General features: G+C 37.1%; 1 pseudogene; it reads left to right on the forward strand.

The window, feature by feature from the left end:
* On the forward strand, positions 475-14,350 carry LOC109232501 (annotated as a pseudogene).

The raw sequence follows: 14,594 nt of genomic DNA on the forward strand, positions 1-14,594 counted from the left end.
ACTCCTTATGAGGTTCAGTATACTCTTCTTGAAAGTACATGTTATGCCCTGACTTGGGTGGCACAAAGTTGAAGCATTATATGTCGTCCTACACTACTTACCTTATTTCTCATATGGATCCTCTAAAGTATATCTTTCAGAAGCCTATGCCCACAGGAAGACTTGCGAAGTGGTAGATTTTTTGCACAGAGTTTGACATTATCTATGTAACTCGGACCGCGATGAAAGCCCAAGCCTTGGCCATCGTTTGGCCGAGAATCCAGTGGATGAAGAATATGAGCCACTGAAGACTTATTTTCCTGATGAAGAAGTGATGTGTGTTCACGAGGTTGGTTATAATGAAAAGCCAGGTTGGAAACAATTCTTTGATGGATCTGCTAACATGAAAGGTGTCGGAATAGGAGCTGTGCTCATTTCTGAAACAGGGCATCACTACCCGTAACAGCTCAACTTCGATTCTATTGCACCAACAACATGGCTGAGTATAAAGCATACATTCTGGGTTTGAGGCTAGCTGTAGACATGGGAGTTCATGAAATACTGGTTTTGGGAGATTTAGATTTGTTGGTTCACCAGATTCAGGGAGAATGGAAGACTCGGGATTTGAAGCTCATACCGTATTGACAATGTCTGCATGATCTTTCTCAATGATTCAGGTCAGTAGAATTTAGGGGTATTCCCAGGATTTATAATGAGGTTGTCGATGCCTTGGCTACTCCAGCATCAATATTACACCATCCAGATTAGACTTACGTCGACCCTCTGCATATTCAAGTTCGTGATCAGCATGCCTATTGTAATATGGTTGAAGAGGAACTTGATGGTGAACCTTGGTTCCATGATATCAAGGAATACAACAAGTCGGGGGTATATCCGGTGCATGCCACAGGTGATCAAAAGAGAACCATTCGACGTCTGGCTAGTGGATTTTTCTTGAGCGGGGGAATCTTGTACAAGAGGACTCCAGATCTTGGACTACTGAGGTGCATAGATGCTAAACAAGCTTCGACTATCATGGCCGAAGTTCATTTCGGAGTTTGCGGGCCACATATGAGCGGGTATGTCTTTGCAAAGATGATTCTTTGAGCAGGTTATTATTGGCTCACCATGGAACGAGATTGCATCAGCTTTGTTTGAAAGTGTGATCAATGCCAGGTGCACGGTGATTTGATTCATTCTCTGCCATCTGAGTTGCACACAAAGTCAGCGTCTTGGCCCTTTGTTGCTTGGGGGATGGATATCATCGGACCAATTGAGCCGGCAGCATCAAATGGACATAGGTTTATTCTGGTGGCCATTGATTACTTTACCAAGTGTGTCGAAGCCGTAACATTCAAGTCGGTGACAAAGAAGGTAGTGGTAGATTTTGTTCATTCAAATATCATTTGCCGATTCAGAATTCCTAAGGTGATCATCACAGACAATGCTGCTAATCTCAACAGTCATTTGATGAAAGAGGTATACCAACAGTTTAAGATCATGCATCGAAACTCCACCCCGTATCGTCCCAAGACAAACGGAGCTGTTGAGGCGGCTAACTATAACATAAAGAAGATACTACGTAAGATGGTGTAAGGTTCTAGGCAATGGCATGAAAAGTTGCCTTTTGCTTTACTAGGTCACCGCACTACTCTCCGTACTTTAGTAGGTGCAACTTCTTATTTGCTGGTATATGGAACTGAGGCACTTATACCTATGGATGTTGAGACTCTATCCCTTCGGATCGTTGCTGAAGCTGAAACTGATGATGATGAGTGGGTCAAAACCCGGCTAGAGATTTTGAGTTTGATTGATGAGAAAAGATTGGCAGCAGTATGTCATGGTCAATTATATCAGAAGAGAATGGCAAGAGCATACAACAAGAAGGTGCGTCCCCGGAAATTCAAAGTGGGCCAGCTGGTATTAGACACATCCTTCCACATCAGGCTGAAGCTAAAGGCAAGTTCATCCCAAATTGGCAGGGGCCATTCATTGTGACAAGAGTGTTGCCAAATGGTGCTTAGTATTTAACAAATATAGAAGGCAAATGTGTAGATATGGCTATCAATTCTGATGCAGTCAAGAGATATTATGTATGATTTCTTTGTTTGTATTCAATTGCGTTATTTGTATTTGGCATATTTCAAAGATTGGAATGATGAAGGCATTTTATTCTGCTACCCAAACACTTTTATCCTTTGTTACCCCTTTTGAGCCTTATTTATTTTCTTTCATACCCCTCTTTTGGAATCGAAGTAGAGTTAGAAATAGAAAAGAAAAGGAAAGAAAAGAAGAAAAAAAAGAGAGAAAAGAAAAGAAAAAAAGAAAAAGAAGAAAAAAGCAAAAGAAAGATAAGAGAAAAGAAAGAAGAAAAAGAAAAAGAAAAGCAAAAGAAAAAAGTAACAAAAACAAAACAAATTTTGTTTTTTTTAACTACGTTCGACCTGATTCCTTTTAAAGATATGTAGGTAGCCTTACTCCGAGGTTTGGTCCCATCAAAATAAAAATCCAAAATTCCCCAGATTCAAAGAGACTGGGGCAGAAGTTTTGGTGTTGCAAAAGATCTGATTCCAAAAGTTGCAATTTTGAACCCTTCATCTTAAGTTGTTTTGAGCCTGCATGCTGCCCTTTGTTTCTAACTCAGTCCAAAAGCTTACATATGGTCCAAAGAAAGACCTTCCGATCAACTTTGAGGATGCCAAGTCAAGCAAGATAGAGGTATGATTCACATCATGGGTAACACTCTGTTCATGGGCACAAGGAAAGATGAATAAATTGAGAGAGTCTTATAGGTAAAAACCCTCACGGGCACTGTAAGGCGATGGAGAGTTGAGAGAAAACTTAAAATGAGAGAGTCTTATTGGTTAAAACCCTCGTGGGCAACGTAAGGCGACGGTGAGCTAAGAGATGAACAAATGAGAGATGTTTGTTGGTAAAAACCCTTTGGGGCACTACAAGCTGAATGAGGTTCGTGACTTCATAGAGAAATTGGATTATGAAAATTCCGGTTTATAAAGTATGAAGACATGGCATGAACTGAAATGTGATTAGTTGGATGGATTAGGCTGATCAATCCGAAATTCATGTCATGATCATTGGAGCCAGTTGTTTCACTCAGATAAGTCTCTTTTCCATTCTTCTTCAAATAGTCATCTTCGTTCAAAATTTTCCTCTTTATTCTGAATTCTCGAAGTCACTTCGCTTTGTTTCTTTTAGGTTTATTTTTCTAAGTCTCTGTCAAGTTAGTCTTTGTTAAACAAGCAAGAAAGGACTTCAAAGCCCATTACCAATTTTTTTAATTGCACCAAGCGAAATTCGGGCAAGCATATCACAAGTGACATGATTCAGAATGAGCAATGTGGTGGTAATTGAAGTTCAGGTGGTCAAGTGATTCGTGAATTTTGAGGAAATGCAAGGGTCCAACAATTGTCAAAAAAAAATGTCATACAACAAGTTGAGTGTAAGGGATTCGGACTCAAAGGTTTTTGTGGTCAAGATTCGATCAGAAGGTCAAACAATTCTTTGTTTGCCCGTAGCAGCTAATCAAATACAGCATGACATTAGAAGAAGCAGACACATTCAGCAAGGATGCCACAAACTAACCACCATTTTCAAACTGACGGGATTTTCTTTGTTTGAAATAGGGGCAAGAAATTTTGTTTGCAAGAATCCTCTATGAGGAAAGCATGTTACAGGGAAGTCCAGTTTTAAGTTTTCAGGACCCTCCTGGATAATGAGATTTAGTTTAAGTTTTTAGGGCCCTCCTAGATAGTGAGATTTAGTTTTAAGTTTTACCTTTAGGAAATAGGATTTAGCTTTTAAGTTTTCACTCTTAAGATGAAATTTAATTTTAGTCTTTAGGACCCGCCTGGATAATGGGATCTAGTTTTTAATTTTTCAGGACCCTCCTGGATTATGGGATTCAACTAACACTCATGAATGTTCCTGGAACAAACTAGGGAAGAATTTTTTTTCTGTTTTGTCTATGTTATTGTGATGGCAGGCGCCCACCTAGAGAATGAGGGAATTAATTTCAAGTTCAAGTCATTAGCAGGCGCCCACCTGGAGATGAGGGAATTAATTTCAAGTTCAAGTCATTGGCAGGCGCCCACCTGGAGAATGAGGGAATTAATTTCAAGTTCAAGTCATTGGCAGGCGCCCACCTGGAAAATGAGGGAATTAATTTCAAGTTCAAGTCATTGGCAGGCGCCCACCTGGAGAATGAGGAAATTTATTTCAAATTCAAGTCATTGGCCGGCACCCACCTGAAAAATGAGGGAATTTATTTAAAGTTCAAGTCATTGGCAGACGCCCACCTGGAGAATGAGGGAATTTATTTCAAGTTCAAGTCATTGGCAGGCATCCACCTGGAGAATGAGAGAATTTATTTCAAGTTCAAGTCATTGGCAGGCACCCACCTGGAGAATGAGGGAATTTATTTCAAGTTTAAGTCATTCGCAGATGCCCACCTGGAGAATGAGGGAATTTATTTCAAGTTCAGGTCAATGGCAGGCGCCCACCTGGAGAATGAGGGAATTTATTTCAAGTTCAAGTCATTGGCAGGGGGAATTCATTTCAAGTTCAAGTCATTAGGAGGCGTGAGGGGATTTATTTCAAGTTCAGGTCATTGGTAGGCGCCCACCTAGAGAACGAGGGAATTTATTTCAAGTTCAGGTCATTTCCAGGCGCCCACCTGGAGAATGAGGGAATTTATTTCAAGTTCAAGCCATTGGCAGGTTCCAAGTTCAAGTCATTGGCAAGCGCCAACCTGGAGAATGAGGGAATTCATTTCAAGTTCAAGTCATTAGCAGGCGCCCACCTGGAGAATGAGGGAATTCATTTTAAGTTCAAGTCATTAGCAGGCGCCCACCAGGAGAATGATGGAATTTATGTCAAGTTCAAGTCATTAGCAGGCGCCCACCTGGAGAATGAGGGAATTTATTTCGAGTTCAAGTCATTGGCAGGCGCCCACCTGGAGAATGAGGAATTTCATTTCAAGTTCAAGTCATTAGCAGGCGCCCACCTGGAGAATGAGGGAATTTATGTCAAGTTTAAGTCACTGGTAGGTGCCCACCTTGAGAATGAGGGAATTTATTTCAAGTTCAAGTCATTAGCAAGCGCCCACCTAGAGAATGAGGGAATTCATTTTAAGTTCAAGTCATTAGCAGGCGCACACCTGGAGAATGAGGGAATTTATTTCGAGTTCAAGTTAGTGGTAGGCGCCCACCTGGAGAACGAGGGAATTTATTTCAAGTTCAAGCCAGTAACAGGTGCCCACCTGGAGAACGAGGGATTTCATTTCAAGTTTTAAGTCAGTCACAGGCGCCCACCTGGAGAACGAGGGAATCCATTTCAAGTTTTAAATTAGTAACAGGCACTCGCCTGTAGAAGGGAATTTATTTCAAATTCAAGTTAGTAGCAGGCGCCCACCTGGTGAATGAGGGAATTCATTTCAAGTTTCAAGTTAGTAGCAGGCGCCCACCTGGTGAATGAGGGAATTCATTTCAAGCTTCAAGTTAGTAGCAGGCGCCCACCTGGAGAATGAGGGAATTCATTTCAAGTTTCAAGCTAGTAGTAGGCGCCCACCTGGAAAACGAGGGAATTCTTTTCAGAGTTATTTCAAATTTCAAGTCAGTAGCAGGCGCCCACCTAGAGAATGAGGGTATTTCTTTCAAAGCTGAATTTAAGTTCGGATAAGAACATCAGGCACCCACCTGGAGAAGTGGGATATTTACTTCAGAAATTGATTTCAAGCTCAAGTTTACTTTAAGTTCAACTTCAAGTTCAAGTTCATTTCAAATCCTAACATCAGGAGCCCGCCTGAAGTAGAAGGTAAACTTTCAAACTTCAATTCAAGCTCGAAGCAGTAGAAACTCGCCTTGAGAATGCAACTCAACAATTCAAGATGCATAACAAGATCGAAGAAGATTCAAGATAGAAGATTAGATAGGATTTTGTAGTTTTCTAGTAATCTTTATTTGATTTCTCATTTTAGATGTAATGACAGGAACCGCATACCGGAACCTCGACGGCACTTCACTTGACTCCCCACCTCGGTATCTTTCTCCATTTTTCCTACCTCTGAACTACACGTGGCCTGATTCCTTTATAGCTAAGGATATTTAGGCAACCTTTGAAGCAAGGTTCGGTCAAACGTTTTCAAAACGCTTCCCATGGAGTTCGAAACAGGTAAAAGTTGCTCGTACTTGCTCACTTTATCTTTGCCCGAAAACTCCTCGTGTTTCCGAGCAAAGAGGGGCAGTTGTGAGCACGTGGTTTTTGCCCGACTAAAAATACTCCTACAAAATTCACAAAAAATAGATTTTTCTAATTTTTAATTTTCGTAGAATTTTTAGTTAATTGTTGGTTGCATTCAGTTGCATATTTAATATTTAAAATTATGAAAAAAATACCAAAAATGTCTAAAAATTTGTTGCATAGCATCTTAGGTTTAATTGCATTTAGAATTTAATTACATGAGTTAATTGCATCATTAACCAAAAAATCACAAAAAGAAAAATATGGGTCATTTTTACATTTTAGCTTTTAGTTCCAAATTAGTAATTTCATTTCATTAGTTTTAAGTTTATTAATCATTTAAATGGTATTATATTTTAGCTTTTAGTTCCAAATTAGTAATTTCATTTCATTTGTTTTAAGTTAATTAATCATTTAAATGGTAGAAATAAACAATTAAGTTTAATTATACAAATTAGATTTGGCTTAGGCCTTAATATAGGTTTTTAATAAATTTTATTAGGATTTAAAATCAAGAAAAAGAGAAAAAGAAAGAAAAGCTTGGTTTGGTTCTGTTGGGCCACAACCATTTCAGTGGCCCAAGAGCTCCTTCAAATTCCCCATATTGGGCCAGCCCATTCCCTTTCCCCCTTTAACCCATCGGATCCACCTGAGATCCGCCCTAATCCCCCTTTTAATCTCCAACCATCCATCCTCACTGATCCTATGGACAAAATCATTTCCCCATATCCAAATAAACCCAACATTCTAACCATTAACCCTAATTCCAAAGAACCCTAGAGCCGCACCACCCCTCATCTCTTACCTTCTCTGCCGCTGCTTCTACACCCAAACCCGCCGGAAAAATCAAGCCCACTCCCCCACGTGGTCCCCTCCACCTCATCTCCCTCTCCACGTCGCATAACGACCTCTGATAGAGAATATTCTCATTCTAACCCCACCTTATCTCACTCGCGCGTTTGTGAACAAAATCATGCGACTGAAATCTCTAGAAGGTGTGTGTTGGATGAGTGAGAGGCATCGGATCGATTTTGTTTAATCCTATCCTTACATTCATCACGTGTTGGCCTCCGAAGGGGTTTTGATCGGTTTTCTAGGAAAGGAGGAGAAGAAGATTCTAGAGTTGCTATATATTAGGAATTTTCAGAATTTTGAAGGAGGATTTTTTGGAGAAAAACATTTTTGAGAGGAAAGCAAGGGTTCTAGAAAGCGTTCTTCTTCTTCTCAATTGTTCATCTTCAATTTTGATTTTTTAGTTTAGCTAAAGAACAAGAAAAGTACAAAAAAAAAGAGAAATATGTCAGTGTTCTTTCGTTCTATTTTATTTCGATTACTTTTTAAAAAATTCGAATATATATATATATATATATATATATATATATATATATATATATATATATATATATATATATATATATATATATTCCGTCTCTTCTTTTCAATCTAGATTTTTGTTGAAAAATGGAGTTCCATTGAGAAGTCATTGAGTTCGTTGCTGTTCGAGGTGTCGATTTTCGGCCGTTGTTGCTTTTTCAGTTCGATTTCAGTTTGTTGCCAGATTTCTCATTGTATATTCACAACCGAAGTTTAATCGAAGGCTCAATTTCAGGTTCATTTTCTGATTCCTTCCCTTATCTTGCTTGTGGTGTTAATCTCAGTATGGTCAGAGCCATAGGTCTAACAGATTTGAGGAGTGCTTGAATTTTGAGTGCAGGGATTAACTATGGTTGGATCCGAGTGCGTTTCTGTACCCTACATGACTTTGTTTCTGTATTTCAATATATTACCTCGGAGCTGAACGCTCATGTTTTGACATGTTCGATTTGAATTCGGCATGACCATATAGTTATTAGAGGAATCATGAATAAGTGACCGGCTTGCTAGCAATTTTCATAAATGTTTCGGCATGTTTTTGTTGGCTTTAAGTTGGGGACCTGATTAGGCTCTTGACCCCTCGATTACCGAGAAACTCGGTGATCTCGAAGTTTTTCGAAGCCTGGTCAGAGTACAACTCGTTAGGGTTAAGTTTTTAGATTCTCACTAGATGTTCTTTGTGTGTTTATTTAATCAGTTTAGTCGTTCTAACATTTCGAGGTATGTCTCATTGTGCTTAAATCAGTTTGGTTGATCTTCATAGTCATTTTAGGCATGAATTATTGATGTCATTGTTTGTGATCTTTACGGAGTGTTTGGAGGCTGTTTCTTTTAACTTCATATGACTGCACTTGACTCTCTGTTGGTCGTATGTTTTGGTCTACATTTTTGTGAAAAATACTCGATAGGTTATATTTTGTGTATGGATCCTATGTCGGGATTCGAGACAACAGGTTTATAGTTTCTGTTTCATGAAGATGGGCTTTGTCTACCTAAATTAAGTCCAAACAAATGTGTCTGATTGTTTGGGATCTTTATACATGAATATGGAACCTATTTAATCAAACTTCCTATTCTAGGTTAAGGTGATTTAGTGTTTGAAGCTGCCCTCGTCATTTTAATGGCAATGACTTGTTAAGGCTCTAGTCTTTGAGATTCTGTCGCTAAGGTTGTTGAAGGATAGATCAGATTCTCGCCCATTTTGAGTTTAGAAATAGATTTCTTGTTAGATGTTTGGTGTTGACGCAAAAGTATAAGATCTATGGTTAATACAGTTCGACTGATTTTTCTACAACTTGCATGCGATTCTGTGTTCATTGCGCATATTTGTAAAGGTATCAAGTGTACGTTGCTGCATCTAGCCGTTTTCCATAGTCCAAATCTTCTGAAATCTCCACCTGTTTCCCTTAAGTATAAGTATGTGAATTTGTTACTCCACCTGGCTTGTTGGTTCTCTTTAGAATCATTTAGTTGACGTTTGACTGTTGAAATGCTCTTATTCCTAAAATGCACATGTAGCAATTTGAAATCAAGCATCTAAGTACGAATGGTTATTGGGTCGTGGGGAGTGGTGGAAAGGCCGAGCTCATTAGTGATTGGACTGTTTGCATGCTTTAGATATCAGGCTCGGCCTAATAAAAATAAAAACAAAACATGAGCATGAATTGGACCGGTTTTTTTATTTAGTCTTCTTTTGTTTTCTTTATTTGTCAAATGCTTCCAACAACTTAGATATATCAGTGATCATGCTAATTCTCTTTAATTAAATTTCACACTTCATCCACAATTGGCTTTCATAACTCATGGCCTCACAATAATCTCAAACATGGGGGGATAAACAAAATATGAACATCGTAGCTTGCTTTAGGCGCGATTAATAAATAAATCCTCGTGACTACGGGTACAGTTCCCGTGGCATAGTTGCGATACATAAATCTAAATTCGGGTGTGCATTTCATGTGGCCCAACCATAACTTCGAATAATAATAACAAAAAAACATGTTGTGAGTCGTGGGTGCAGTTCACGTGACACGATTCGCGATGTGTATAAAACAATGAGTGCGCGCCATCGCGACTTGTTCAAACAAATTTCATAGATATTAAAAGCGGTTAAAAAGTAAAAATGCACAATATGTTCAAATACGTATTAAGTCAGATAATTAGGCCAATTATTAACAATTGAGCGACCGTGCTAAAATTACGGGATTCGAGAGTGCCTAACACCTTCTCCCGGGTTAACAAAATTCCTTATCCGGTCTTCTGTTTTTGCATACTTTTAAACGGAGTCAAATTTTCTCGATTTGGGATTTAAATTAAACCGGTGACTTGGGACACCATAAATTATTCCAAGTGGCGACTCTAAATCTAATAAATAATCCCATTTCAATTAACGTTACTTTAATTGAAAAAACTCCCTATCCCTCGGAAAAAAAGAGGTGTGACAAGTAGTGTTAAATATCACCATTTATGATTTAACCCAAATAGTTTATGTTGACGATGGGAAGAAATGAGAGGTTATTTCCTTATCCGTGCTTGACTTTGGAGCGCAGGAGTTGATAAAATGGCAAAAATATTTGCGAAGTGGCTCTTTTACAGTGATTTATAGCAAGTTAAATATACCCTCCGTGTTCATTCGGATCGAATATCCGAAATCGAACCGATCCATTTAATTTCGGATTGGATCGAATTTCGGATTGTGTTTATTAAAATTTCGAATTTCGGATCGGATTCAGATTGGTATATTTTAATCCGATCCGATCCGAAATTCGAAATTATTAGGGCATGTATAAGTACTACACTTTAATTTCGGATACTCAGTACTCCTGTACATCTTCCTCCAAGCTATTACCTTTACAATTGCTGATTTAGCTATATTGGCACCATAGTACTCTCATAAGTGCATAAACATGAATTTTTCTTAATGTATTGCCTCTTTTATAAAGAAATATACATATTAGTTTGCAACTTTGAGGCATAATAATCCGATCCGAAATCCGATCCGATCCAAACTTTAAAATTCGACCCGATCCGATATAATTCGGATCGGTTCGGATTGCATTTTCTAGAATTCGAAATCCGAAATCCGAATCCGAAATATGCTAAATCCGATTCGATCCGATCCGTGCACAACCCTACTCCGTGCACTTTTAATTGACCATTTTGAACTTTTCACATCCTTTAAGAAATTATAAATAAAATATGTATTTTAAAATTTACCCGTAATAATAATAGCATTTCCGAAAGTCTTGGGAAATGAGTAGTTAATGATAAGGGTAAAATAAAAAATAAAAAAAAAAAGATTATCTTTCTCTTGATTTAGTATAGTAGACATGTAAAAGTGAAAACATATTTCTAGTATAATGGAGAAGTAAAAGTGAATGGTGGGAGTGATCAAAACTCTATTTGTGACATGTGACATGATGTATTTATATGATCTCACTAAAGTAAGTCACAAGTTCGAAATTCCTTTTAGTCATTTGTATCAAACTAGCGTTTTCTCCAAGTTTGACTTTGTTAGACTAACTTTTTCGGTGAAATATTACGCTTACTTTCCTTATTTAATTTTAGCTTTTTGGCAACAAAAATAAATACTATCTATCATGTACCTGAATAAGAATAAAAATAAATCATGTTCAAATAATGTAAAATATATTTGGTTTGAAAACATATATGAAGCATATTTACATGTAACAAATTGTTATAGTATTTTTTGAACTTTAAAATATTAGTGCGTAATTGGAAAAAAAGAAATACAGCTAAGATTTTAATCTATTTTAGTAGTAGAGCAAGATGTGCCATATAGTAGTTTACAAGGACCCAAATAAATGTAATCAAGCATTGGTGGTGGAGAAGAGTAGTGTATATTTGTAGAATATTTCAACTCTAAAGTTACATTTGGACGGATGTTTTTAATAGTTTACAAGGACACAAATAAAATATAATCATGCAATAGTAGTATAGGTTGAATATTTCAACACTAAAGTTGCGTTTGGACGGAGATTTTTGTTCTTAAACTTAATATTCAATAACTAGTGCTCCAAAACGACAAGTTTGAAATGTGATATAAACTTGTGAAAATAATAATTTTGTGGAAAAATTGTTTATGGACGACTGGACGTTCTATAGGCAAATTTGTCCTAGTATGCAGAGGTGGGCCCGGGATCTAAAGGTGACGGGGCATATGAGCGAACTGCTCAATCAGTGCCTCCAGGACTTTTAATCTTAAAGATTCCAAGTAAAATAAATGATTGTTTTCAATATATATACACTTAGATATTCAGAATTTTTATCAAAATTAACGGAGTCTGGTAACTCCTCTGGCGCTCTTCTACAAGTATAGGTCTGCCTCTGCTAATATGCATGCACAAGTAGACTTTGAGAATGTTTGTTAGAGAATAATGCATCATTAGCAACAGATTTTGAGCAGATATAGTAACAGATTGCTTTGAAGATTTTTTTTACTTGAAATTGTTACCGTACAGACCTAGCTATTAAGATATTGTCCGTTTTAATTCGGTCTTTTTGAACCACCTCAAGAATTTTAAATCTTATGATTTTATTTCCTTGAGGTTTATCATAGTTGAATTCGAAATTCATCCTTATATGACTCATAACTTTTTCTTTTCAATTGTGATGTGCAAATTAACTAAGGCAAGTACTTCATCGAACCCTCTTTTTGAGTTCGATCGCCAATGGTCCTTGACAATTATAATTTATGATTTAGGGTTTAGGGTTTATTTAGAGAATATGATACTTTATAGATTTTTGTTCTTCGTTTTCTTGCTCTTTTTTTTTTTTTTGGGTTCCTTCCAATTAATTGCAGTAGAATACTAATCTATCTATTAATAAAAGGAGAGGCATAAGCCCCTTTTTTGACAAGTGACAGTATAAAAATAAGACATCTAGCACTTTAGGACATAGCTCCAAAAAAATAGGAACTAAAATATTATTTGGAAAAAAATCTCTCACAAACTACTTTTGTTAATTAAAAATGTCAGTTATTTTTTCTCTTTAAAGAAGCAAAACGTAAGAAGCATCCTACTATACCTCTGTTTTGGGGAAAAAATATCCTACAAAATTCAATATTTTACTTTTGTTAACTAAATATTTCAGATTTTTTTTATTTAAAACAAGTAACTGTATCTATGTGTGAACGTGAATACAAACGTTTTTTAGTTCATTGTTAATAAAATATTCAGATTTATATCACACTCTAAATTTTTAGATTTTATCTAAATCTACCCTAAATAAACCTAATCACGATCAGTAACCATCCGAAACTGCTCAAAACTAACTATGCCCACTTCTATTTCTTCCACTGATATTCTACGTATATAAAAAATTCAACAAAGCATAGGGATTCTGACAATTATGGCTACTCACAGTGATTTCATCAAGGATATAACAATTTCGAAAATGCAATAGAAGTTGAAAGTAATGGTTGTTCGTCTGTGGAAAGTCCCAGGTCGTTACAATTCAGACACAACTTTCTCGATTGAATTGGTTCTACAAGCTGAAAAAGTATTCAAAATCAATTTTGTTGTCTTACTAATTTATTTTGCTTCTCTGTTTTCTAAGTTGCAAATCTCGATAGGTTGCTCTATTCTTCGTACATTTTTAACCCTACTTTTGCGATTGAATTGGTTCTACGAACAGTTAAAAATATGTTCAAAATCACTTTTTTTTTCTTAGTAATTCGTTTTGCTTCTCTGTTTTTAAGTTGCAAATTTGGATTTGTTGTTCTGTTCTTCATAAAAATTTTATAACTACTTTCTTGATTTGGTTCTACAAGATTAAAAGATATTACAAATCACTTTTTTGTCTTACTAATTCGTTTTGCTTCTATGTTAGTTAATTTGCGAATTTGGATATGTTGTTCTGTTCTTCGTGCATTTTTTAACAATACTTTCTCGATTGAATTGCATGGGGGTGCGCTTTCTCCAATTCCAGAGAATAATTGCATGGCTGTTAATACTCAGACTGGATCCATTTTTGCTGCTGCTGCTGGTGATTCTTGTGCATACTGCTGGGATGTGGAGAAGAATGAAATAAGGATGGTTTTGAAAGGACATTCAGACTACTTGCATTGCATTGTTGCGAGAAATTCTCACAATCAGGTTATAACTGGTTCAGAGGATGGGACAGCACGCATATGGGATTGCAGAACTGGTAAATGTATCCAAATAATAGATCCACAGAAGGACAAGAAGTCGAGGGAGTTTTTTCGATATATCAGTTGCATTACTCTTGATGCAAGTGACAGTTGGCTGGCTTGTGGAAGTGGCCAGTCTTTATCTGTTTGGAATTTTCCACCATGTTTTCAAGGGTGTTTAAACTTTAAAGAAGTAAAAAAAAATTCCGACAAAGGGTGTTCATTATAAGTTTTATATACCTAATATCAATATTTTACTTATATACACAGTGTAATTTTTCGTAATTTTTCAGCGAAGGGTGGTCAATTGACCACCCTTTGCTAAAGGTGGCTTCGCCCATGATCACGACCACTGCTGCTATCCAGGACGCAATATTTGATGATAATCAAGTTTTAGCGGTTGGATCGGAGCCCCTGCTTAGTTGCTTTGACCTGAACGGAGATATTATTTCATAGATACCATGTGCTCCTCAGTCACTCTTTTCCATTTCTTTACATCCTTCAGGGGTCACAGCAGTAGCTGGTTATGGAGCATTAGTGGATATTGTGTCGCAATTTGGGAGTCATTTGTGCACATTCCAATGTTGAGGAATTTAGAAGGGACTGTCAATGCAGCTTATTTAACTTTGGGATTTTGGTAGATGATGTAGCCAATTAGAATAGTAAGAATGCCTGCAAAGAAACTTGTCAGGTAGATGCCATATATTAAGGATAAACACACACTGAAAATAACACTTTAAATAGTCATGTACATGTAACGAGCTGTATTAATTTCCCTTTTTTTTTGTTAGCCGAGGGTCTATCGGAAATAGTGTCTTTGACCTTCCAGGGT

The sequence above is a fragment of the Nicotiana attenuata genome, chromosome 9 (genome assembly GCF_001879085.1).
Source record: "Nicotiana attenuata strain UT chromosome 9, NIATTr2, whole genome shotgun sequence".
Lineage (NCBI taxonomy): Eukaryota > Viridiplantae > Streptophyta > Magnoliopsida > Solanales > Solanaceae > Nicotiana > Nicotiana attenuata.